The sequence below is a fragment of the Microtus pennsylvanicus genome, chromosome X, assembly GCF_037038515.1.
Source record: "Microtus pennsylvanicus isolate mMicPen1 chromosome X, mMicPen1.hap1, whole genome shotgun sequence".
Lineage (NCBI taxonomy): Eukaryota > Metazoa > Chordata > Mammalia > Rodentia > Cricetidae > Microtus > Microtus pennsylvanicus.
The window spans coordinates 82,244,471-82,271,534 of record NC_134601.1 but is presented as its reverse complement, the minus strand read 5'-3'; the positions used below and the strand labels follow the sequence as shown (position 1 = coordinate 82,271,534).

Sequence of the window (27,064 nt, the reverse complement as noted above, 5' to 3'; positions counted from 1 at the left end):
TTATGAAAAACAGTCATGATGTACCCTCCCATCCCCCAAGCCCAGAGCCCCCTTCTGCAGGGTCAGCCTGGCACCATCTTGGTGCATCCAGTAGTCAGTGGAGCAAGACAGCTCACATAGCAGGTCTTTGAAGTCCAGGTTTATGTTAAAGTCCAAGTCGCGATTGCTTTTGGCATTGAGCCTCATGCCAATAGTGTCAAAGATCTCCTCACCAGTTTTCACAGTTAGGTAGTTCTTCATGTAGAACAGTCTGCTTCCAGTGTGTGTATGGGTACATAGGACTAGAAGAAAAGCTGGTCCTCTTGTGGTATCGTGTGAACTCGATATTGAAGTAGGCCACCAACGCATGTATGTAGTCATTCCTCTTCACTTGCAGTCAGAAAGGGGAGGAGAAGGTCAGGTCCTCTCCCTTGACCATATAAGTGTCCACCTCCTTTATGAGGCAGGCATTAGTGACCAGCTGCTTCACTACTTCCACCAAGGGATCCTTGATGGCCACATCTTTGATGCAGGGCATATCAAAACCATTTACATTTTTCCACCAGTGGATCTTACAGTCTTTATATCGTCAGTCCTCAATGTCTGTCACATAAAGGGTGGCCCAGTCTGGGAAGATGAGACCATTGGGTGCCAGCCACTTGTCATGGGCGTGCAGCACAGTATTGAGCATGCACTCATAGAAGTGACAGTCACCCATCCACTCGCTGATAATGATGTCCACTTTCTCCACAAGCAGCTCCACCTCCTCCACCTCGCCCTTGATGATGGTCACCTTTGACAATCTTCACAGCATAACCAGAGATACTGGAACACTCAGACTCAATGACCTTGCTGGCCTTTCTTGGACACAAACATGCAGAGGATGCCAGTGCCTGGGCCCACATCCAGAAGTACCTTGTCTTTGAAGAAATGCCGATTGTAAAACATGGAGTTGTGGTATGTAAGGGTACATACGTCATCCTTCAGCATCTCTTCATGGATGCCAAAGTGGGCATAAGAGTCTTTGGATGTCATGTCCTCAACATTGGGTAGTTCATGGCCTCAGCTGCTGCCATCTTCACCCAAGTCCTCAGGCCCCCGAGACCCCTCCCCTTTCTTCTCTCCCCATTCTATTTTCATGAAGTGGAAAAAGTAGCACAGCGTTGTCAAGAGGTCTATACTGCTCCCAAACATCCACAGATTTCACAGACTCAATGCAATTCTTATCAAAATACTTAGAATATTATCCCACAATTAGATCTCTAATAAAATTCATACAGGATATCAAATGACTGAAACAGTTTTGAAGACTTGGACATCTCACAATTACTAATTTAAAATGTATCACAAAGCCACAGTAATCAAAATGGTGTGAAGCAGGGCAGAGAGCCGGAAATAAATCCTTGTCTACACAGCAAATAAGTTTCAGCAGAGAAGCCCAAAATACTCAGTGTCATCAAGATGGCTCAGCAGGTAAAGGTCTTGCTATACAAGCCTGGCAGTCTGAGTTTGATCTTTGGAAACCATGTAATGGTGGAAGGAGAGAACTAAGTTGTCCTCTGGTACACATACACCGTGGCATACATGTCCTCCCCATATAATGTTCACACACACATATGCACACACAATAATAAAAATTTTAAAAACCATTGGGAAACCATGCATTCACATTCCAATGAATAAATTTAGTCCCTTAACTTTGAAAATGCAATCTCAAAAAAGAATACATTTCTTTGAAAATCATACACTTTAACGAGTGGTTTGAAAGTGGAAATAAAATAAAACCCTATGCCAATACTTAAAAGACAAATATTCAATTAATAAATGGACAGAGAATCTGAATAGATAGTTCTTCAAAGATAAATAAATGGCTGATAAATATATGAGGAGCTGCTGCAAGCCATTTATTGTCAAGGACATGCAAGTCAAAGCCACAATGAGATATCACCTGACATCCAATGCAATAGTTTAAGAGATAAGAAAAAGTATTGTCATAGAAATTGAGGAACTTGACCACATTCACTGCTGGTAAAACTCTTAAATCCTGTTGTTCAGAACAGTTTGGCAGTTCTTCAAAAAGTTAAACATAAAGGTACAGATGACCTAACAAGCCTATCCTAGATTCAGTCCTAACAAAGAATTGAAACTGTCTATACAAAAGCTTACACACAAATATTTATAGCAGCATTGTTCATAAGAGGTCTAAAGTGAAAAGACACCAAATGTTCATTAAATGATGAGGGCCAAAATGTTCATACAGTACAACTGTAGACAGCAAATGAAAAGAATCAAAGAAAGAACTGACCAGCAGGACTGCATGAAGTTATAAAGCTTCTGCACAACAAGGAAACCATCATGAACATGAAGAGACACCCCACAGAATGAGAAAAAATTTGCATACTATACATCTAACAAAGGATTGTTTAATATATATAATATATATTATATATAAATAACTTCAAAAATTAAATACCAGGCTACAGTCAATAAATGGGCTGATGAGTTGAGTACATGGTCCTTGCAGTCACCGACCACCTCTGGTTCTTACAATCTTTCTGGCCTCTGGAAGAGGGCTTCCACAATGATGCTGAGCCTTGGGAGAAAGGGGTGTCATATAAATGTTCTATTTAAGGTTGAACATTCCACAGCTTCTTATTTTTGACTGGTTGGATTGAAGGAAGACAGAGGGAGCTATGATGGTCACAAAGTTCCACGAATATATTCAATTTAATTGTACTCTTTAAGTAGGTGAATTATATTGAGTTATATTTCTCCTTAGTTTTCTACAAAAGAATTATATGAGACACATAAAAGAAATAATTCTTTATTTACATTTGATGAAACGTATCTGCATAAAGTCATGTTTCCACAGTCTCCTGGTTTCACTGTGTAATTATCTCTCAGTTATTCATACTAAACTACTTAAGAAGGGATCTGGCTTTGCTTAACATGTACGCTTCGGCATACTGCAAGGCAAGACAGCAAAGTTCCATTTGTAGATTCATAGACTCTTCTAAATCAGTACAAATGAGAAAACTGAGTCCCAGGCCAAAGAAAACAGCATCCCAGTTGACAGAATATGTTCCAGTAAGAGTGGTGAGTGACTCACTAGGATTACTGGTGACTAATAGCAAGTCTCGAACTATCTGGAGCAGTAAGCGGCAGGAAGAACATAGACCATGGGTCTGATAAAGCTTTAGCACTGTGCACAAAGTTCTATAAATAGAGTGCTGGGAAAATATGCTCATACTCGTGTGTTGAGGGTACAATTTTGGGGAGAGATTCCCCCATGTTTCTCTTCGAAGGGGCCTGGTATCACCACTTGGCATACTGTTCAAAGACAATTGCCATGATGTTAAACACCCAAGTCTGTGGCTCCCATGGAGTGAAGATAGAGGATGGCTTCCAACTATCCATTTCTTTCTAGTTAAGATGTGCCTATCCTCCCTCCTGTCATCTTGTCACCTCCATTCAGTACTGTGCGCTTTATAAGCAACTTAGGTATCTAATTACACAGCTATAACTTAATTGGCCCTAGCTGCTAGTTGCTATAGTGATGGAGCCAGGTGCTTTGCTCACTAAGAGGGAGCCTAAGGTGGGAGGGGACAACATGAGAGGGTGAAGGCTGAAATGAAAATACTTTAACAATTCCTCTATGTAATTAACATTCCATTTTAAACTATTTTCTACTCTCTCCATGAAATAAGCCTTACTCAGGATTAAAGCAGTTCAAAAAGGACAATTCCAAGGCAAGGATAAGGCTCATGTAGTCCTGACCTACAGTAGTTGCAGATAGCAGCTTTGAAAAGACACAAGAAGGAATGAAGATCAGGATCTAAATGGCCATTGGCATGTGGATGGCTAAAGAAAATGTGGTATACATACCGAATGAATACAGTTCAGCAGTAACAAAGAAGGAAATAATGATGATCCTGACAATATGGATACACCTAATGGTGTGTGTGTGTGTGTTCCTGTCTCAGAATCTCATTTCATTATGTTTCTTTGGCTCTAGCAAACTCTCTTGTTTTGATGACTTTGACAGTTTAAAAAAATTCCTGGCCAAATGTTTTATTGATGGCCCCTCAACTTATATTTCTCTGATATTTTTTCTCATATTAGTATTATGGATTTGGGGTGGAATAACACAAGACAAAGTACCATTCTCACTATATCACATCAAGGGTACTTGCTATTCATAGAATTTAATGGTCCCAATATTGGCACTAGACCAAGTGGCTGAGGTAGAGCTTGCTGGGTTTCTCCAATACAAACTAAATCCTCCTTTTTTTCCCTGTACCCTTACAAGGAAATCACTGTGCACAGCCCCCATGTGTAACTCCCCATATAAGGAGTTATAATTTCCCACTTAAGGGATAGCATTATAAATTGTTTATAATTCTTCGCAAAAGATTTATCTTCTCTATTCATTTTATTTTTATTTAAGAATTTATGCCAATATGAATTCATGGACATTGATTTTAGACTCCAGATAATAATCAAATAATACTTATTTAATTGTCACAAACATCCTAATTTGGCCATTAGGAACCCATTTAACTGCTATGTCCTTTTGATGCCCTCCATTATTTAAATTTTTTGTTTACTTGGTTGTTTTCTTTGAGTTGGGATCATTTTGATTTTTTATTGCACTGCCTTCCTTTCTACACTAAGTATGCTTCTGCTTCTCGACTCACTCTCCGTAAGCCCCTATGAGCATAGGTTAGATCATTCTGTGGGCCATGTTCTTATGGTGTCCTTAATTCTCTGGCTCCTACAATCCTTCCTCTTCCTCTTCTGGATTCCCCAAGCTCTGCATAAAATTTGGCTTTTTATTTCTGCACCTGTTTCTGTCAGCTGCTGAATGAAGCCTCTCTGATAATGAATATGCTAGGCTTCAGTCTGTGAGTATAGCAGACTATCATCAGGAATCATTTTATTGACTTTTTTCTCAGTCATTTTTTGGTTCTATCCTAGATTTCTGGGCTGTCTAGCCTCTGGGTCCTAGCCCTCCAGCCAGTGTCAGATGTGGACTCCCTCTTGTAGCATGGGTCTCAAGTTGGACCAGTCATTGGTTGGCCACGCCCACAATTTCTACACCACCTTTACCTCCAGCACATCTTGCAGGAAGACAAATTGTAGGCCGAAGTGTTCGTGGCTGGGATGGTCTCCTAGTCCCTCCACTAGCGGACTTGCCTGGTACAGAAGATGGCTGGTTCTGGCTCTACTTCCCCCATTACTAAGAGTCTTTGCTACAGAGAGCCTTGTAGATTCCAGGGAGTTTCCACTGCACTAGGTTTCTACCTTACCTCTGAAATGGACCCCAATTTCAGTTGTCTCTTCCAGTACACTCTCTCCATCCCCCCCAACATGATCCCTCCTGTTCCCATCTCATCCATCTCCATTCTGCCACCAAAATCTATTCTAATTTTCCCTTCCCAGGAAGATTCATGCACACTCTCTTGAGCCCTCCTTGTTACTTAGACTCTTTGGGTCTGTGGATTGTAGCACAATTATACTTTACAGCAAATACCCACTTATAAGTGAGTATATGTCTGTTTTTCTGGGTCTAGATTACCTCACTCACAATTTTTTTTCTAGTTCTATCCATTTGCCTGAAAATTTCATAACATATTTTTTAACAATTGAGTAATATTACATTGTGTAAATGTATATTTTCTTCATCCATTCTTTAGATGATGGACATGTATGTCATTTCCAGTTTCTGACTATTGTAAATAAAGCTGCTCTGAACATGGTTGAGCAAATGTCCTTGTGGTAGGATGAAGTATTTTTGTTTATATGCCCAGAAGTGATATAGTTGTATTTTGAGGTAGATCATTTCCCAATTTTCTGAGTAACTGCCATATTGATTTTCAAACTGGCTATACAAGTTTGCACTCCCACCAGTAATTGAAGAGTGTTCCCCTTACTCCATATCCTCACCAGCATGAGTTGTCACCTGCATTTTTGATCTTAGCCATTTTGACAAGTATAAGATGGAATCTCAAAGTAATTTTGATTTGCATTTCTCTGATGGCTAAGGATGTCGAGCATTGCTTAAGTGCTTCTCTGCCATTTGAGACATTTGAGACTCCTCTGCTGAGAATTCTGTTTAGATCTGCACTACATTTTTTCACTTTTTAAATTTTACTTTATAAAAATTATCTTTTTTCATTTTACATATCAATCCCAATTCCCACTCCCTCCCCCTCCTCCAATCTGTACCCCATTTTCAAATTGGATTATTTGGTTTGTTGATGTCTACATTTTTTCTTTTCAATCTGTTAAAAATATTTTTGTTTTTCTATCCCAACTGGAGTTGCTCTTCCCAGTCCCTCCCCCAAACTCTCCTCCTTTCCCCTACCCCCAATCCACTCCTCCTCTATTTCTCTTCAGAAAGGAGCAGGTGTCCCATAAATAACAACCAGCCATGGCATATCAAGTTGCAGTGAGACCAAGCACAACAAGGCAACCCAGTAGGAGGAAAGGATCCCAAAAGCAAACAACAGAGTCAGAGACAGCCCATTACCACTGTTGTAAGTTTCACAATGAGACCAAGCTACACAGATGTAACATATATGCAGAGGATCTAGGTCAGCTGCTGCTTGTCGGTTGAGTCTCTGTGAGCCTTTATGAGCCCAGGTTAGTTAGTTGATTCTGTGAGATTTCTTGTGGTGTTTTTAAACCCTGTGCTTCCTACAATCTCTCATCCCCCTCTTCTGCAGGATTTGCTGAGCTCTGTCCAAAGTTTGGTTGTGGGTCTGCATCTGTTTCCATCGGTTGCTTAATGAAACCTCTCTCATGACAACTGGGCTAGGCACCAATCCTAGCACATATTGTAGGCAGGACAAAGTGTATATATATTTTTTTTATAGTTAGTCTTGTATATAGTCACTTAAAGGAAGGTGTTTATAAGCTGAAGGAGGATTTCCCTGGGAGGGTTTTTGGGTTTGCATATGTATACTACAATATCTTCTGAAAATAATGATATTTTGACATCTTCCTTTTCGATTTGTATAACCTTGATCTCCTTTAGTTTCCTTATGGCTCTAGCTAGAATTTCAATATTTAATCTATGTTAAATAGATATGGGGAGAGTGGACAGCCTTGTCTTATTATTGATTGTAGTGGAATTGTGATATGGAATGCCCCTCTGTATGCTGTGCCGTATTACTTTTGGTTAATGAATAAAGCTGTTTCAGCCAATGGCTTAGCAGAGCAAATCCAGGCAGGAAATATGAACAGAGATATAGAGAGAAAGTAGGTGGGGTCAAGAAGACACCGTGTAGCTACCAAAGGAGAAGAACCTACTCGTAAGTCGCAGCATCGTGGTGATACACAGTTTAATAGGAACAAGTTTATTTAATATGTAAGAGTTAGTTAATAAGAAGCCTGCGATAGTAGGCTGAACAGTGTTGTAATTAATGTATTTTCTGTATGATTATCCAGGTCTGAGCAATCGAGAAATAAATGAACAGCCTCCATTTACAAAATGGCGTCCATACATTTGGGACTAACCCACGTAGCCAGCCACACACTTTGGGTGTGTGTGATTGTATGCCCGCTCAGGGTTAGGAGAAAAGTAGCTGAGAGCATGTTTGCTGCTAAGCACCCCTACCTGGGCAAGCAGCTGGATCGGGTCTGCTAGGCGTGTTCAGATTCCTGCCGCCACACCCGGAGACATTTCCGGGCTGCATAGATTTAGCTTTTACTCAGAAAGAAAGGGTTTATGTGCTGCAAGGTGCTTCCCAGAGTTGAGGTGGTGAGCATGGCTCCCACCCAGCAGTCCCAGTATATACCTCTGCCATATTGAAAAGCCAAGAGAGGTGGAGCCAGCATTCAAGGCTGATGCAACCATACTGCTTACCATTTTAAAATGCTCCTTGTTAGAAAAGGATTTCAGATACACAATAGGACAGATTCAGACATAAAAGACCCCTAAATGAGATGTAGTATGTTTAACAATTTTCATAGGCTTGGGAGAGAAAGGAAAAAGAGTATAAATGGTTATAAAATGAAGTCTAAAAACAAAAAATAAAATAAAGCCAAGCCTTAAAAGAGACAGTAAAAGCAATATAAAAAGTGCACATAGTCATAGATTAAAGGAGTATAGACAAATAAGTCACATAAAGATAGAACATACACAGCTTGGATTATGTATATTATTGTGTTTTCTTTGAATTTTTGATTGCAGAGAGACATTTAATTCTGAGGGCTGCTGGGCTAAACCAACATATATATATTTAAAGGTATCTTAACTTCAAACTTTGAGTCTAAGGATATGTTACTTTAGAAAAGCAGGTCTGCTTTTGTTTCCACGGAGGATGGAAATTCCAGGAAATTGTGGTTTGATGAAACAAGACCCTCAAAAAGTTCTCTGTGAACCCTAAAAATACTTCACCCAACAAAAAAGAGGAAGCAATTTGGAGTAAACTACACCCAAATTCCCAAAATGATTGATTATAAATGCTTATTTTCATTTAAAAGGGTTGGGCAGAAATCATTAATGGTCATAGTCAATCTCCTTTTTTTTTTTAAAAAAAAAGGGACATATGATATAGAAATGAATACTGAGGGGATAGAGAGATGGCTCAGAGGCTAAAAGCATTGACTGTTCTTTCAGAGGTCATGAGTTCAATTCCCAGCAACCACATGGTGCCTCACAACCATCTGTAATGAGATCTGGTGCCCTCTTCTGGAGTTCAGGCAAACATGTAGACAGAACACTATATATAATAAATAAAATAAATTAAAAAAAAAGAAATGAATACATTGGTACAGAATTTGGTCTATTGATACAAATCAAGGTCAATTTGTCACACTGTGTATATGTATTTCTGCTCTTGTTTAGGGTATTGTATTTGTGCAACTTATTAAAAGAATGTACTATATAATTAAATACAGAGTAATAAATATTCATCTATAATACTCAAACTGTAGTCATGTTAGGTTTTCTAGATTTATAAGGATATATTTCAGATGGATAAGTAGTCTTAAAACCTTTCAAAGATTTACAAAATATGGCATTTAAAATGTTTTAAGAACTTAGACTTTTCTTGGCATTTCTGCTTGCGGCAAAACCAATTACTTAAGAAAGGTTGATGGGTATTGATGAAACTTGTTATGGAATTTGCCTTCAATGTGACAAAGCTAGCCATTTGGGCAAGAAACTGCTCTCGCCTGGACTGCTTGATAGTATGCTATATGACCTGGACATGCAGGACCCAGAGAAAAGTGACTGATGAACTTTCCAAAAGAGGAGATGGTCCTTCAAAGTTTCTGTTTCACATAAAAAAACTGCCAGACATTCCGCAGGACACAGAAGAAAGCAACTGATGAACTTTGCCAGCAAAAGGCAGAACAAATTTCCTGCCCCAACAGCAGGATGTCTCTTTCAATTCTAAAGTTTTGGAAGTTGATTACAATGCACTTCCTGTTTACTTAGGTAATATTATATCTTTCTGGGGTCTTTGAAGAGTTGAAGACAGATAGTTATAGTTTTCCTTTGTTATAATAAAATATAAATTAGATATAAACTAGACTCATAAAGGTAAAAGAGATGATAGCATATTTTCCTTAATTTTGCCAGATACAAATAGACTAAATATTGTAACTGTAATTCTTGCTTGAACCTGATTTGTATATGTAATTTTACTATGTTAAAGTTAAAGCTTTCTTTTATTTAGACAGAAAAGGGGAGATGACATGGGATTCCCCTCTGTATGCTATGAACATGTTTTATTAGCATTGGTTAATAAAGAACCTGTTTTGGCCAATGGCTTAGCAGAGTAAAGTCAGGCAGAAAATCTGAATAGAGGTAGAGAGAGAGAATAGGCAGAATAAAAGAGATGCCATATAGCTGTTAAAGGAGGACACACAGAAACCTTAGGAACCTTACCGGTAGGCCATAGCCTCATGGTGATACAAAGATTGAGAGAAATGGGTTAATTTAAGAGGAATATGCTAGAGTCATTCAACAAACAGTGTTGTAACTAATACACTTTCTGTGTGATTATTTGGGTCTGAGCATCCAGGAAATGAATGCGCAGTCTCTACCTACACATGTATATACACATATGTACACAAGCTTATATCTACAATATGCTGAGATACTTTAGTGTTGCTCTCACATGTGTTTAGGGCTGACCTCTTAGGATTTGGTAACCTATCAGGGGGCTCATCCCTGGAGAAGACTGAGTTTCCCTCTCCCATCGATTTCCTGTAGTTCTTGTATGCAAGAAGCCATATGTAAATTTCCTCAGCAACATTAACATGGCAACTGGTGTTGTCATTTTTTAGGTTGTGTTTAGGCAACCATATTGCTGACATTTCCTGGGTGAAGCTTCCCTGCCATATATAAAAGACACTGTCTCATAGCACACATCTTGTCCTGGTTTCTGGCTCTTAAAATCTTTCTGAACCCTCTTCTGTCTTGCTCCCTGAGCAGATGAAGGGGTTGTGTTGTAGATGTATCAACTGGGGATGAGCACCAAATAGTTAGTTGTTCTCTGCATTTTGACTCGTTGTGAATTTCTCTAATAATCTTCATCTGCTACAAAAAGGTGATGGGTAAGAGCTGCATTTACTTGTGTGTAAGCAAATAAGTATTTAGAATGTAGTTGTGTATATTATACTGGCTTAGTGTAGTGGCAGTAGACAGTTCTCTTGGCCTCATCAACCAAGGGTAGTGGGCTAGGTTTACAATACCATGTATGAATTCCCTTCTATTGGGTGGGCCTTAAGTACAATCACATGGTTGGTGGTTACACCTAGGATACAAGTACCACAATTGTAACTTTCAGGATATCTTGTCATTCTGGTCATTTTTTTCTAGTCCACAGGCATTACAGATAGGTACTACTACTGATTGCTTCTCTCCTTCAGCAGCTTGAATAATTCCTTTCAGTACTATGAAAGCTAGTTCTCAGAGAAAAGGCTTCAGGTCTGTCCCAACCCCCATTAGATTCTTTACTTTTTATTTCTAGAAGGCTACCAAGGGTAATGGGTATAGTCTTTAATTTTTTCGGGGGGGGGGGGCGGGGAGGGAGTTGTGTTTCTTTGACTTCCCTGATCAACAATTCAAAATAAAGTTTCCCATGCCTGGAACTAGAGTTTTTGTTAGATGGTCTATAGCTCTTGGGGGAACACTGTTACCTCAAGTGGCATAACTTCAATTAAATATATGTACTTGTATGTGTGTAATTTTAAGTAGACATAAAATATATGATTCCTGTGTCTTTTATAATCTTTTCAGTATTATTCACCCCACTTCCCTCTCCAACTGTGCTGCCCTCCCTCCACCCTCCCGAGATATGGCTCGCCCTGCCCTTGTTTTCTCCATTTCCCATTCATAGCACCTGTGTCCTATTATTCCCAACAGAAATGAAACTAGGACAACAGGTTAACAAACACAGAATCGCAATGAATAATTATTATCTGAAAAATTGAATTTCATGAATAGCAACAAGAAAAATCATAATCAAAGAGAAGGAGACTATTTTATTCAATGTCATTGAGCTTTTGAAAACACATAAGTGTACTATCATTTTAAATATAGCTCTAACATTTTTGTGGTATAGGAGATTAAGCTCAGGACCTTGTAAACGCTAAGCAAAAGTTTTACCACTGAGATAGATCCCCAGTCCCCAATATTGCTTTTAAATAAAAATTTAAACAGTGATTAAATATCAATTTTCATGTATGTGAAAAATAATTGGTGATGAGGCTTGGGGAAAATGTTCTCTGGTAAATTATTTGAGGGAATACATTCTGGCACAATTTTCCTTGTGAAAAATGTAGCAGTATCTATAAAATGCATCATCAAAAATGTCCATACTCTACTCTGAGCCAGTACTTTCTCAAAGAAGAATGAATCCTAAGGAAATCATTAAACAAATGCACTCGGATGGATATACACAGGTGTGCGTTACAGTACTGCCAAAATCACATGTGTACATGTTCACAACAGCAAATTGCTTGAATAATCATGATAGTTCTAGATTCTGGAATACTACAGTCAGTAAGCATGAGTGTGGGATGCATATTTACTTATATCACTAGAATTCGTGGCTGCTAAGCGTCTATTCCCACTCATATCTGGTTATTCTAAGACAATTATAACCATATCTTTTTAAATAATGTTGACTGGAATGTACTCATATGACTCATTTTTATACTGGAAAATGTTTTCAGTAAATATGAATTATTATTTATAACTACATTCTAAATACTTATCTGTATATACAAAGAAACTGGTGAGAAGTAGCCTCCAGTATACAGTACAGACATTCCTTTTGGAATAGCTACAATTCAGAACAATAATAAATGCTAGCAGGGATGTGAGGAAATAAAAAATCTCATTCATTGCTGGTGGGATGCAAAATGATAAACACTTTGGAAGAGTAGCAGGTTTCTGTAGATCTAAACATAGTTTTCTCACATGATATGGTAATTATACAATATTTACTCAAATGAATTGAAAATGTACATCCATCTATGCACTTAATTTCTGGTAATGAAAAAATAAAAATAAAAATTTATGTCCACACAAAACCTGCTCATAAATGGTTCTTGTAATTTAATACTCAATTGTCAAAACTTAGACATAAACAAGATGTCCTTAAGTAGGTGAATGGATAAATTGAATGTGTGTATATATGTGTGTGTGTGTGTGTGTGTGTGTGTGTGTGTGTGTGTGTGTGATGCATTTATGTTGCTTTGGTTGTTATTTTAATTTGTAATTCTCAGATATCACTTTAAAAGGCCTATTTGGCATATGTACATTTTGGTGAGATGTCAGTTCATATACATTTCCCCATTTTAAAATTGAGCTTCTGATTTTCTTACTGGCTATAAAGCCTCAGGAGAACCTAGACTAAAGGAGGATTAAGAGCAATACCAACAAAACCAAAGCATAGGCATTATTTAGATTCTGACTTCATCATAGAAGTGAGGTTACAGGTGGTTTCCATGCAGCATGGGTGCTGGAAATCAAACTCAGGTCCTCTGCAAAAACAACTGTATCTTCGGCCTCTCAAAGACCCCCTTTGGGGGTCAAATGATCCTTTCACAGGGGTTGCATATCAGATACCCTGCATATCAAATATTTACATTATTACATTGCAATTCGTAAAAGTAGCAAAATTATAGTTATGAAGTAGCAACAACATAGGGCTGGGGATCACCACAACATGAGAAACTGTATTAAAGGGTCACAGGATTAGAAAGGTTGAGAGGTACTGTTTTAGAGACATATGCTCAATATTTTTTTTTTTCGAGATAGGGGTTCTCTGTGTAGTTTTGGAGTCTGTCCTAGAACTTGCTCTGTAGACCAGGTTGGCCTCAAACTCACAAAGATCCACCTGTTTCTGCCTCCCAAGTGCTGGAATTAAAGGTGTGCACCACCACTGCCCAGCCACATGCTCAGTATTTAAGGATGAGAGAGATGATCCTTGGTATTTACTTAAAAATACTCTAGAAGATCAAGAGGAGATGGGTGGAAAATGACATTCACCAATATCTAATTATTGAAAACAAGTCTGTAACAAGTATAAGGGTGAGTGTTACATTTTCTTTGCCTTTGTATATGTTTGAAACGTTGTGTAATAAAATGCTTAATTTAAAAAATTTGTGGAAGCTGAGTATGATGTCGTGTATCTGTAATGCAAGTACATATGAGACAGAGACAGGATGACTGTGAGGCCACACTGGACTACAATTTCTCCTTCCCCAATAGGGGAAATGTATGAAAAGATTCTACAGATAAAAACAGAAGAGTAGAAAATTGATCAAGGAACACAGAAGACATCCCCGGAGCAGAGACATGCACAGATGGAATTTTAGATCTATAAAACAAAAAATACTGAAGAACACAGGGGAAATACGGGGCCATTTAGTAAATGGAGATAGAAAAAAATGGTTGTATCTAATTTTAGAATGAAAGTCTATTCCAGATAAAGAAGTTAGATAGAAAACAAAGTCTTTTAAATTTTAAGGTGAAAATATGAGCAACATCTTTTAGACCCTAGCATACCAAAATATTTCTCTAAAGCACATAAAAGCTCTATCCACAAAATACAAGTAAAGTTAATATAAAATAAAAACTTCTATTAAAAAACTTAAAATAAATGAAGACAAGCTTTAAAATGAAAGCAGACATCTACCATATCTAATCAATAAAGTATTTTCATAAATAATATATAAACTACAGATCAAAAGCAAAGGATAAATAATGCACTAGATAAATGGGAAAAGTAACAAACATGTATTTTATAGAATAGGAAAAACATAAGGCCAATATAACGTGAAATGAATCTCTGCTTAGAAATTAAAGAAGAGAATATCATGGTTAAAAATGATGACAAACATGTAAGAAAAGTAATATTATATGACAAAGTATGGCAGAATGTGTGGGTCATTGGGCTCTCTTATACATTGCTGCTGAGATTATAAATTTAAATGCCCCTAGGAAAAAACTGGCATTGCCCATATTTGAACGTGAACTAGAAATTATTATAGCTATACACTCCAAAACTGTTTTGAACATATAAAAAACCCAATGTTTTCGAAAGTACGTATAAGCACTATTTGTAAAAACAACAACAGTCAAAGAAAAATACCCCAAACACAAGAATTGTTAAATACAATGTTGGTACATTCCAAAAATACAAGGCATAAAAGAAGCTACTAGAAGTATATATTACAACACAGATTGATCATAGTAAGATAATGCTCTGTGAGAAAACCAAGTTTGAGAAAAATCCATATATAACATTATTTTGCTAACTAAATTCAAAACCATGCAAGGTTATAACATATAGCCGGGTGGTTGTGATGCATGCCTTTAATCCCAGCACTTGGGAGGCAGAGGCAGACACATCTCTGTGAGTTCAAGGCCAGCCTGGTCTACAAGAGCTAGTTCCAGGACAAGCTCCAAAGCTACAGAGAAATCCTGTCTCAAAACACCATCCCTCCAAAAGAGATAATATATAAATTTTATGTTTGTATATGAAATTTATAAAACAAAAGACAAGGTGACAATAGGAAAATTTAGGAGAAGGTGAGCTCTTGGGATGAGGCAAGAGGATAAACAAGGATCAACATATAGTAAATATAAAGTTATTTTTAAAATTCTAGCATTGGATTGGTTTGTTGCACTATATTCTTTTGAAAAATTGTTATTGGTTCTTTGAGAATGTCATACAGCATGCTTTGATCCTATTTACCCTATCTCCCATTCCTCCCAGATCCAGCCCCTGTTATCTTGTTACCTGTCTTTGGTTTCTGTTGCTGTGATAAAACACCGTGATCAAAAACAATGTGGGGATGAAGGAGATCAGAGAAGGAACTCAAACAAGGAGGGCAGGAACCTGAAGGCAGAAACTAAAAAGGAAGTCATGGAGGCGTGCTGCTTGCTGGCTTGCTCAGCCTGGTTTTTGTAACACCAACCAGCCCATGGATGCCATTGCTCAGGGTGAGGTGGGCCCTCACATATTGAACAGCAATCAAGAAAACTGTACCACAGGCTTGCCCACTAGTCTATCTTGTGAGGCAATTTTCTCAACTGAGGCTTCCTCTTCCAAAATAAGCCAAGCTTGTGTCAAGTTGACATAAAACTAGCCAGCACACCTAACTTTGTATACTCTTTGTTTATTTTTAACCCATCAAGTTGAAATTATGTTACCCATATATTCTTGGATGTGCCACTTCCCACTGATGTGGTCAGCTTACCAGGGTTTACAGTCTAAGAGTAAACTAATGTTCCTTATCCCATTTGCTTTGAATTGTTAATTGCCCCTCTGGTAAGAGTGAGATTTCATACCCAGCTCAGCTTTCCTTGTTGGGATTTAATATAGCTTAAGCTTACATGGGTCTTGGGCATGCTCTCATAACCACTATGAGTCCTAATGTGCAGTTGCCATAATGTCTACTAAGAGATACTATTTCTGTGTAGTTATCTACTACCTCAGGCCTTTACATTTATTCCTCCCCACCTTTCATAATGATCCCCAAGCCTTGGGAAGAAGGGTGGTTTAGGGTTGGACATTCTAGTCTCTTATTCTCTGCACCTTGACCACTTGTAGGTCTCTTTTTTTAAACACCATTTATTGTAAACAGAAGCGTTTCTGCTAAGAGTTGAGAGATGTATTAATCTATAAATTTAATGATGAGTCATTCACAGCTGGTTTACTACTATGTCCATAGTATTTAGCAGAATAATAGTAGAAATGTCTCTCCTAGGGCCTAGGATCTCCCTAGACACAAGCTCTTAGCCCAATAATGGCGTTCGGTATGAGTTTCATCTTGTAGAGCAGGGCTTAAATTCAATCAGAAAGTGGTTCCATGATGCTCATGCCACTCTTTTGTCAGTGGGTAAGTATGACTCGCCAGTTGTTATTGCGGCTCACTGGGCTCATATCTGGGTAAGACTGACAAATATTTTTCTCTTTCAGCAGCATGAATAGCACTTCCCAGGTCAGTACTAGCATGATTTTTCCATGTTCGGCAACTCAGGTAGGTATGTGGTGTCTTCAGCAACATGGTCTTACCATAAAGTTCTGCAAGGTAACTAAATAGCATCAGCAATAGCCTGTACTGTTCATGGGTCTTACAATTCCAAAGAGAAGTAACCTATTCTTGGGACTGACAATTTTATTTTTAAGCCTGTAGGGACATCATGGTCCATTATAGAGTAACTCCATTTTAACTCTGTTTATACGTATGTATACATATATTTTAGGAAGGCTCTGCAGTAGGAACTTTCCACATGACTTTTTTGTAAAGTCTTTAGTGTTCTTCATCCCTCACTATATTACCTTGTCTACCCTGCCCTCACATCCCACCTCAATTTAACCCTTCCTGTTCCATTATTCCCCGTTAGCCCTTTATGTCACAGAGCTCTAGTTCACCTCCCTGAAAAGGCCCAGAGCCTCTTCTTAATTTCCTCTATATGGGTATTGCAAATGAGACATACATATCTGAAGATTCAAAAGTAACATCCATAAATAAAAGAAAATATGCAAAGTTAGTCTTATGTGTGTCACCTCGCTCAGAATGATTGTTTTCAACTCCATCTATTTACTTGAATATTTCATAATTTTGCTTTTCTTAATGGCTGAATGATTCTCTGTTGTGTAAATGCATCACATTTTTGGTATCCATTCATCAGTTGATGGATATATAGGCTGTTACCATTTCCTGACTATTATGAATAGAGCAGCAATAAAGATGAATGAGCAGGTATCTCTAGAGTAATGGAGTTCTTTGGGTATATACCCAAGAAGGGCATAGCCGGATTATGTGGTAGACCTATTGTTAGCCTTGTGAGGAACCTCCACACTGATTTACATGGTGGCTCCATCAGTTCATACTCCCACAAGAAGTAAATGAGTGTTCCCCATTTGCATATCCACTCCAACACTGATAGTCATTTTGTTGGATCTTAGCCATTCTTTCTGAAGTAAAATGAAATGCCAATGTAGTTGTAATTTGCATTTTTTTCCTGATGCCCAAAGATGTTGAACATCTTAAAGTGTTTCTAAAAATGTTGGACATTTATGTGTGTTTTTAAAGGTGCTGAACATTTTTAAATGTTTCTCGGTCATTGGCATTTCGTTTTCTGAGAACTCTGCTTAGTTCCGTGCCCTATTTTAAAATTGCATTGTTTGTTTTCTGTTATTGTTCTAGCTTTAAAATGTGTTAGAAAAAAGTGGCCCCTAACAATCAAAATTGGCCTGACATTTCTTGAACGCTTTCCTAATGCTTTCCCTAGCAAGGTTGAGTTATTCTCTAGTGGAAATAAAGAATTTCTTAAAATATCAACATCAGACAAGGTCTTTTTGAAACACAATGTGAGGATAACAAGACCAACTCTGCAAGTTTGTCTAACCACAAGCAAATACAAGGAAAAAAGTTTGCAATATATGAAATATTAAAACCTCTTCTCTCCTTAAAAAAAATCAATTAATGATTTTCATCTCTTTACCAATTACAACTTTGGCCCCAGATTAGTTAGCTGTCTTTATAAGATATGACAAGATGCCCAACCATACAACAGCCTCTGCTTCTTGATAACATCCAACCCAGTCTCATTTTATTAAATTTATTCATATTCTTACATTTCAACTGCAGTTTCTCCTCTCTCCTCCCTCTGCCAAATCTATTCCTCCTGTTTCTGTTCAGAAAGGAGCAGGCCTCCCATTGTCATCAACAAAACATGGCATATCAAGTTGAGGCAAGACTAAGCTCCTCCCGTCATGTTAAAGGTTGGTGAGACAACCCAATATGAGGAATAGGTTCACAAAAGCCATTGAAAACAGTGAGAGCAGGATCTGCCCCACTTTTTAAAAACTATTGTCTTTCTTGGATTGCCAGCACCCAAATCATGACAGAGAAACTTATTAGCTATGAATGCTCAGCTTTCGTCTTATGTTTGTACCACTAGCTCCTATAACTTAACCTGTTTCTATTCATCTACTCATTCTATTAATTGTATTCATCTTTTTACCTTTTATTCTGTATGTCCTGTTTACCAGCTTCCTCCATGCCTGGCAGGCTGTCCCTGGCTGGCTAGCTAGCTGGCTCCCCTTTTCTCTCTGCCTGCCCATGCCACTTATCCTTCTGTCTAGCTGCTGGCTGCTCAGCTTTTTATTAGACCTTTCAGGTGCCTTAGGCTGATAAGGCAAAACAGCAACACATCTTTTCATAGTTAAACAAATGCAGCATAAACAAATGCAACACATGTTTACATAGTGAAACTAGTATTCCACAACAACCAATCACCTAGCAAAAGCTTAAGTCTTACTATGAAGACTTTTAAAAACCTTCTGAGTGGTCCACCCCTAGAACATTTGGCTCCTGGATCTGGGAAAAAGACCTGTTTCCTAGGTCAAATAAAGGTCCCACAGCTACACGGGCATGTTTCTAGCTTTTGCTTCATCCATTCTGTAAATCGTAGCAGTCCTGTAAGAAAGGCTGAGACTCACCAAGAACGACTCTGACTAGTTTTGGCAAAAACTAAATAGTTTCTTCCGTGTTCATATATTTTACATAATATCTTCTTAATGCAGATAAGATATTGTAGATAGGGATTCCAGAAACAGAGCCTAAATTTCTCTGCCAGCGCGCGCGCGCGCACACACACACACACACAGGATGGAACCCAGAAAAATAATTAGAAACCTGAGGCTATAAGCCTCTTGATTTATCACTAACTGATGTTCTACTTTTCTAACTAAAAATCTCATTCCTTTCACATTCTATTTGAGGGTTATTTTATAACATTTTCATGTGTACTGGATAAACAGGAAAAAAAACTATAGCCCTGAAGGGGAGGTTTGGAGGAGTCTAACTCCAAATTCAGAGGAAAAGGTCAAAGACAGAAGCAATTACTAAAAGAGCAAGCAGCACTACCAAGAGGGAAAATGACCTCAGGATGCAGAGGGACTTGAAAGACTTTGTAGCGACCGTAGCCAGTACTTTCATGAGCAGCCCCTTCTGTCTTCACATCCAGGAAGTGTTTTTCAGTGAGTAGAAATAAACAATCTGCATTATTTGCTTGAACAGTTGGGAAAAGAAGGGCAGGAAAAGACTTCTCTCAATCTCAACACTTCTTTCATCTTCCATGGTCCAGTAACAAGAGGGAAATGCGACCTAAAGGTAATCTATGGTATTGTATATGAAGGGCATAGCTTCAAATAAAAAATAGGATATTTGTGTACTTTGACAGCTCACATGATAAAAATCAAACAACAGAGAAAATTAGTCATGCTCCTATGCAAGCATGACAAGCAAATTTTAAAGGTCTCCCAGGTCACTGGTTGGTCATAACAAAACACCATGCTAGGTGAATCAGCAAGAAAAATGTAATAGCTTTCAGAGATGGAGGCTAGATATTGGGCTTTAGATATTGGTCACTTTGGTTTCTTCAAAGAGCTCTCTCCACATGTGCAGATGGCCATGTTCCTACTGCATCTGGGAGACCCACATGAATCAATCATATTCTGAGGTGCTCAGGGTTAGGACTTCAACTTATGAATTTGAGAGAGAACTCTGTCCATCCATAACAAAAATTATCATGCATTTTTGTAGGGTTAAGCCAGCCCATTTAGGGGGCGGGTTTGCCTCGGGCGAATGCATGCGAATAAATCGGGCACGCGGGAGGCTGCTCGCCCCTTTCTTTCCTACCTCCTGTGCTACGCGGGAACCTCGGTTCTGTAAGTTTTATTTATCATTAAATTTGTATATATTCTTTAATATTTGCCTGCGTTTATTCACGCCGATACACATTTTAAGTGAAATTAAACTTGAATACACTCACAATTTAAATAATAGTTGACGAAACAGTAACGAGTCAATAAATATATCCAGAGTATATTATAAAGACCTTTAATATTATGATTTAGTTTTAATTTAGAATGATTAGAAATTAATATATGATTTGGTATAGCTTTATATTTGTAAAAGTTTTATATAGAGATTTATATAAAATGTCAGCAATACATTAATGATATCTTGAAGTTATTAGAATACAGACTATGGTCTAAGTGCCCACAAAAAGGAAGGAAGCATCAACCTCCTGCGTTAGTTAATTTTGTCAGTTGGACTGGTAAAGTTCAAGGAGGTTAGTAAAGTGCACCTCTGGGTATATCTTAGAGGCTGTTTACAGACAGGATTAACCAAGGGAGGAAGCAGAGGGGAAAACAATAATAAGCACAGCAGTGAAACTGGGCTGTCTGACCTGTCATGTTCCTTGGGAAAAAAAAAAAATCTAAGAAAAGACACCAGTACAGAAATAACCTTAAAGCTTATTAAGAGGAACAGACCTTGAATTCTTACAGACGTAATAAGTAGAGAGGTCTGATCCCGTGGGACTCACTCACCTTTTCACATGACCTTCCACAGGACTATTCCACGCGGGAGAGTCCTCAGCTGCTCACAGGTTGGACAGCAGAGCATTGGGGAGATGATAGAAGAACCTCAGGCATTTAGTAGATTCTAGGAATAACAGCTGGAAACTGTGTGGACACCAAAAATAGCGAGATGGAGAAGAATATGGGAAGTGTTAAAGGGTTTCTAGATCCCTCTCCATTTCCAAGTGTTAAGGATATTTTGAAGACTATTTAGTTCAGATTTTCTAAATCCTGGAAAAGTGATTCTGGGCTTGCCCTGTGGGTACAGGCACAAATAGGACTTTCCCTCTCTAGCCTTACAAAGTCTAATTCTAAGACTTTCACACACTAGGAAAGCCTGGGAGCTGAGATGGGAGTGATTGTCCAAGGAAATAGCAGTGGCATCTCTAGCAATAAACATGATCCACAGGTCTGGGGTCATGCCGATCTCAGTGGCCTGCACTGTCACATGGGGCAATGGTGACATCACAGATGGTAGTCTGTGTTGAAGTCCAATGCCCATGTTGCTGCCAAAGGTCACATGGAAGTCTGAGGTTGGGGCTGAAACCTGTGGCCTTGTTGGTGTCCGGGGGGTCATGCCACCACCAGACATCCTGATCTGAGTGGCCAGTAGTTCCACCCTAGCCAGGACATCATCTGGGTCCTAGCTCTGCCAAGGGCCATGTCTAGGTCTGTGGTTCATCTGCAACTGGTGAGTGTGTGAGTATCTGTGGCCTATGTCGCTTCAGGGGGCCATAGGAACCATGTGTGATGAAATCAAAGGCTCATGCTGAGCCAGCCATGGCCTTCACTCTGCCTCTCCCTGGACACTGCTATAAGAGAGCTGGTGGTAACCTTCACAGGAGAGCTGGCTCGGACACTTGGGACGATTGGCGCCACCTTTCACCACAAGTGAGGGAGAACTAACTGACCCTGATGGCACCAATGTAGGGGAGCTGGCTCTGCCCCCTCACCTAAGGCAGGCTGTCCTAGTGGCCTGGACTGAGCAGCTCAGCTACCATCCAGGCTTTGAGTTGGCCTATCGTAACATCTACCCCATCTAGGCCCTGCTGGAACTCTAGGATCTGAAGAGACTGGCCCTGTGGAATGATGTCTACAGGATCTGTGATTCAGGCAGCCGCAGGATATCCCAGCAGTTTCAGTGAGGAGCCGGTGATGATGGTGTACCAGCAACCAGAAGCCTTGGACCACACTAATGACTCATTGCAATGAACACTTACTAGGAAAGCTAATTGGACAAAAGGGTATAGTAGGTGACACACCGAGGCTCCCAATGCCACCAGGATGAAGGAAGAGGTGAGAAAGATCTCTAGAGAAGTGAAGGGTTTTTTTTTTTTTTGTTTTGTTCTTGTTTTTATTTCTTTTCTTGCTTTGTTTTGATGTTTTTTAAATTTTTCGTTGGGGGGAACTGTGGGGGTGAGGGGAGGATATAGGGGGACTGAAAGTTGAGTGTAATTAGGGTATATGATGTGTAATTCCCCAAGAATCAATAAAGAAGTTGTGTTAAAAAATTATCCACCTGGTAAGGATGGCACTCACATGTCACCAGAAGACTTCTTCTTTTACCCCATTCTCAGTTCTGAAAAACTAAACCCCAGACTATGTCTTCCCCAGAACAATTCCCCGGATTCGAAGACAGGTCTGTGGACATGTATGTGCACTGTGACACTGCTGTGACCATGGCATGCTAATGTGACAGAGGCACACATCCCCCAATTTAAATCTGTTTATTCTAGAATGCAAGTCCTAGGAGGTCTTCTGACAGCACTTGTCAAAGAAAGCCACGTAAATGATGCATTGAAGTGTCCTATGTAGCTGCAGTCCTGTGCTAATTTGAAGCCATCTGTAAGGAAGAGGACATCTTACATTTCGGCTGCTGTTTTAGCTTTTAACATTCGCTCTTTGTTTTGTTTTTGTTTTTGTTCTTTTGGTGTTTTAAGACAGGTTTTTTTGGTGTAGCTCTGGTTGTCATGGAACTCACTTTGTAGATCAGGCTGGCCTTAAACACAGAAATATTCCTGCCCTGGCTTCGCAAGTGCTAGGATTAAAGTTGTGTGCCACCATCGTCCAGCTTTCCATTTTTTTTTTAGCCTTCCACTGGAACCAGCTAGATACAGTTATCAAACTATCACCATGTTGAAAGACCATGGAAAGAGGGAGACAAGAAGAGGTTTTCCTCTGCCCATGACACATCCCCAGCGAATGAAGCAGCTCTCTTCTACACACACTCAAGTAAAAAATTAGGGAAAATTAGGTACTGTAGAAAATATGATAAAAAACCATAAAAAATGAACTGTACATTAAAATATATTGCCCCCATAAACTTTATTAAATCTACCAAATAAACAGTATGGGTATAGGGGATGGGGAAATGGCACAACCAATAAAGTGTTTGTCATGCAAGTATAAGGACCTGAGTTCAGATCCTTGGTGCTCATGAGAAAAGCCTGGCATCTTAGTTAGGGTTTCTATTGCTGTGATGAAACACCCTGACAAAAGCAACTTGGGGAGAAAAGGGTTTGTTTCATTTACAGTTCTAGCTTACAGTTGGTCACTGAGGGAAGTCAGGGCAGGAACTCAAGCTGGGCAGGATCCTGGAAGCAGGAGCTGATGCAGAGCCCATGGAGAGGGGTGCTGCTTACTGGTTTGCTGTCCTTAGCTTGCTCAGCCTGTTTTCTTATAAAACCCAGGACTACCAGCTCAGGGATAGCGCCACCCACCATGGGCTGGGCCCTCCTCCATCAATTACTGATTAAGAAAATGCCTTACAGTTGGGTCTTATGGAGGCGTTTTCTCAATGGAGGTTCTTTTTCTCATATGACTATGGCTTGTGTGAAAATGACATAAAACTAGCCAGCATCCACACCTGTCATCTCACTGCTGGGGAACAGGATCCACAGATCCTTTGGCTTGCTGGCCAGTCACTCTAGCTGAATCTAAGAACTCCAGGTTTAATGTGAGTCCTTGTCATCAAAAATAACATGGAGAGTGAATGAGGGTAACAGATGAGACATTGACCTCTGGCTTCCACACACATGCCAGTGTACCTACACACACACACACACACACACACACACACACACACACACACACACGAACACATACACACGTATAAAAAGTATAAAACACATAAATACATACACTGATATGTACCACACCCAAAATAAAAAACCTAGAATACAGCGCAGAAGAAGGGTGGTGATGACCTCTGACCAGGAAATCTGTGTTTAAAAGGTCAGATGGGAAAATACATTCCAATTCAGTACTTATTTAAATTTATTTATTCATTTGTATTTGTAGGGTTTTTTTTGACACAGGGTCCACTATGTATGTAACCCTAACTAGCTTAGAGCTTACTATGTAGACCACAAGAACCCTGAACTCAGTGATCCCTGCCTCTACCTCTTGAGTGCTGCTCAAGTTCCATCTTGCCCATTAAACTGATCTACTCGCTCTTTTTTTATAGAGGGAGAAATGAATAAAGTTACATAGAACTGGGAGTAGGGAACAGGGATGAGAAGGCATGGCAACTGATTATGAAATGTTTTTCCCCTGGAAAAAAAAATGAGTCAATAAGGAATGACTGTGTGCGGCTTCAGGCTGATGGTGGGCCAGGGTTAAAGATGCTGGGGAAAGGAGAGAAGCTTACTTTATTTTACCAAGTTCAGATAACAAGTACACTATACCAGTTTGCCAGGGGTCAGAGAGTACAAACAATTCGGGTAATAATTTAGAAAGCAGCAAACGTGCCTGGCTTCATTATGGGTAAATATGGCTGTCATACACAAATAACACAGGGAGAGTTAGTTATCTGCAGTAAGAAGGCTCCTAGAAAACAAAAGGTATGGGAGGATTTTCACGCTTTTATTTGGTTAGTTGTGTTGCTTTGCTTTTTTGCCATTCTGGGCATTGAACCCAGGACCTTGCACCTGCTAGCAAGTACTCTATCGTCTCCCGGACCTGGAAAGACTTGCCGATTGGCCCTGTGGTCCAGAACCATAAAGTTCAGGTAAAATTCAACATCGTCAGACCTTTCTTTCATTAAAAATGCTATTTGTTGCCAGGCAACTCAAGTGTAAACCTCCTGAACTGTGCAGGGCCGTGTCCCCCAGCATTTCGGCAGATTTTCTTAGCTGTCCAGGCAAGGTTTATCCAGGTAGTAGGCCAGCCCGTGCACTCTCTGCTGCAGCAAGGAGCCCTGGGAGGTCAGCTATATCAAGCCGCTGGCAAGATGATGGACTGACAGGAGAGAGACTTGATATAGAAGATTGAGTAAAAAACCCTGTTTTAATAATCTGACTGGAAATGACAATAATGGGTGACATTTACTTAGCACTTACTTTATGCCAGACGGCACCATCAAATACTGTGCCTTTCCCTTCTAATTATACTTAAAGTATAACTTCTGAGGAGGGAGTGCAGGAGTGGGGGTTGCCAATTAAAGCAGCTGCCTAGGCTTCTGCAACTCTCTCCAAGTCCTAAAGTCCCTCTGCGAAGCCTGAGGTTATTTTTCCTGACAGTTGGTTTCCGGGTGCAGCTGTTGCTTTCACAATTGCTTCCCTGTTTAATTTTCTTCTTTACTAGTCCACAGCCCTGTTTAAATTTTCTTCTCGGATGTGTTTGCTTGGTGTTTCCTTTCTGTTTGATTTTAATAGCTTCAGTGAGATTTATCTACCACACAATCCTCCCACATAAAATGTGTAATTTGATAATATTTTAGTAAAGTCATGCTGGAAAAGAAAAGTGTATCTTGGGCTTCCCTACTTTCTTTTATAATTACTTTCAACTTCAGTACCTTTACCTCTAGCCTTCCCTTCTCCATAAATGCACAGGCTTCCTATATATTGTTCTACCTCCAAGCAGAAAGCAGCCTCTACCTTGATTAAAATAATCTCTAAAATATTGATGAACACAAGGATTTCTCAGCGCTCCCATTTGTATTTAGACAGTTTGGTTCACTGACTCTGTTCCAGCTATGTCTCTACGTCTCCATCTATAAAGGGTTGGTAATCATAGCCATACTTCTTCAAAGAGTTGTTATGAACCTTAAATGAGTTAATTTATAAGAGATAATTTTAATGTGTGACACAGGGCAAGAATTGAGGGAGTGTTTGCTGTTGTTTTTATTACCAGCATGAGGAAGCTCCCTGGTGGTGATAGCTGACGTGATTGCTCCCATCCCTGCTTTAGTGGTAAAGTTCTGTGTGGGGGGCACTACATATAGCCTTAGAAGTTTATCTTTATCTGAAGCATGTTAATACTTGGAAGAGAATTTCACTTACAAAATTCAAAATCTCTGGTCTTGTCAGCCACAGCGGTGAGACACAGATCAGCACCGCCATGGGGAGCCTCCCAACCTGCTCCTGAGAGGCATGACGTCAAGCAAAGCTGGATGTTTCACTACATCACAGAAAATAATTTCAAGAGAGTATGTATGAAGCAAGGTTAGTGAGTTTATTATTCTAAGACAAATATAGCACATACTTCAGATTTAAGCAGGGGTCTGAGGCAGAGAAGAGTGAGAGAAAGAGGCAGTACTAGAAGTGCGAGTTACTAAAGCAGCCTACAAACCACAATCCCAGAGAACTTAGACAACAATGGGGACACTAAGAGACTTACATAGATCTAATCTACATGGGAAGTAGAAAGTAGAAAAAGACAAGCTCTCTTGAGTAAATTGGGAGGATGGGGACCTTGGGCGAGGACTGAAGCGGGGAGGAGAAAGGCAGGGAGGGGAGCAGAGAAAAATGTAGAGCTCAATAAAAATGGTAAAAAAACAAAACAAACAAACAAACAAAAAGAAGTGGAGGTTACTGACTTGGAAAAGGACAGTGCACGCCAAGGAATGGACGCATACTTGGGGAGAGGGAAAGTTGTGATTAATGTCTTCTGTAATTCTCTGATTTTCTAAGTTCCATTGCTCAATGTCTTCAAGATAAAACAGTTTAAATATTAAGTAAAAATCTATATTTCTCTTAGAAAATTTCCTTTTGTAAATGAAACTGTAAAATGCTTTTATGAGGTTTGCTCTTCAGATTTAGGTATGAGAGAGGAGCGCTAGCACAGTTAAACGTTGTGTGTGTGTGTGTGTGTGTGTGTGTGTGTGCGCGCGCGCGCGCGTGCGTGCACGTGTGTGTAGGCTAGCCTTAGAGATCTGCCCATTTCCGCCTCCT

The 27,064-nt window shown here is 39.4% G+C and overlaps 1 pseudogene; it reads right to left on the bottom strand.

Annotated features, from left to right (window-relative positions):
* On the bottom strand, window positions 1–21,483 carry LOC142840381 (protein arginine N-methyltransferase 1 pseudogene; annotated as a pseudogene).
* Between the last annotated feature and the right edge of the window lie 5,581 nt (window positions 21,484–27,064).